The sequence below is a fragment of the Notothenia coriiceps genome, unplaced genomic scaffold (assembly GCF_000735185.1).
Source record: "Notothenia coriiceps isolate Sejong01 unplaced genomic scaffold, NC01 NC01_scaffold00000339, whole genome shotgun sequence".
In the NCBI taxonomy this organism is placed as follows: Eukaryota; Metazoa; Chordata; class Actinopteri; order Perciformes; family Nototheniidae; genus Notothenia; species Notothenia coriiceps.
In genome coordinates, this window is record NW_011333040.1 from 22,125,226 (window position 1) to 22,125,825 (window position 600).

A 600-nucleotide genomic window follows, 5' to 3' on the forward strand; every position below is an offset into this window, starting at 1 on the left:
AAGAAGCCATCATTCTAAGGGGTCATTATCTCACACTTCTTCCGGGGGAGCATCCCCCGGACCCAACCATGGTTGGTTTCACCATTATCACTAGATAAAACCAAAGAATATTATCACGCAGCCATGATGATAAGCCATTGCAGATCATTTTTAAGTAGGTCAAATTGGACTGAGTCACTGGAAAGAAACTCCTATTCTCCCATCTTAATCAACAGATTCCAAATGATATTGCTCGAAGTTTTGTCAAATGTGTTCAAAGTCCATTATGTTCGTCCAAAGTGTGTTTCTTTGTCCTACTCAACTGCAGACAAAATTACTTTGACTGCCCTCCCAGTTTAACAAGTAAATTACATATTTTACGAAAGAAAGAAGCCTAATATACATTATTTAAAGTTCACCTATTATGCAAAATCAACTTTTCATGTCTTTTATACATCAACATGTGTTAAGAGACTCTGAAGTTTCAGGAACAAAGATTCCTCTCTCTTTTTGTCCTGATCCATTTATATAAAAACCTGTCTGAAAATGAGCTGATCAGATTTTGGCCACTTATGATGTCATAACAAATGTTTTGGCTTTTTGTCACCAGTTAGCCAATCA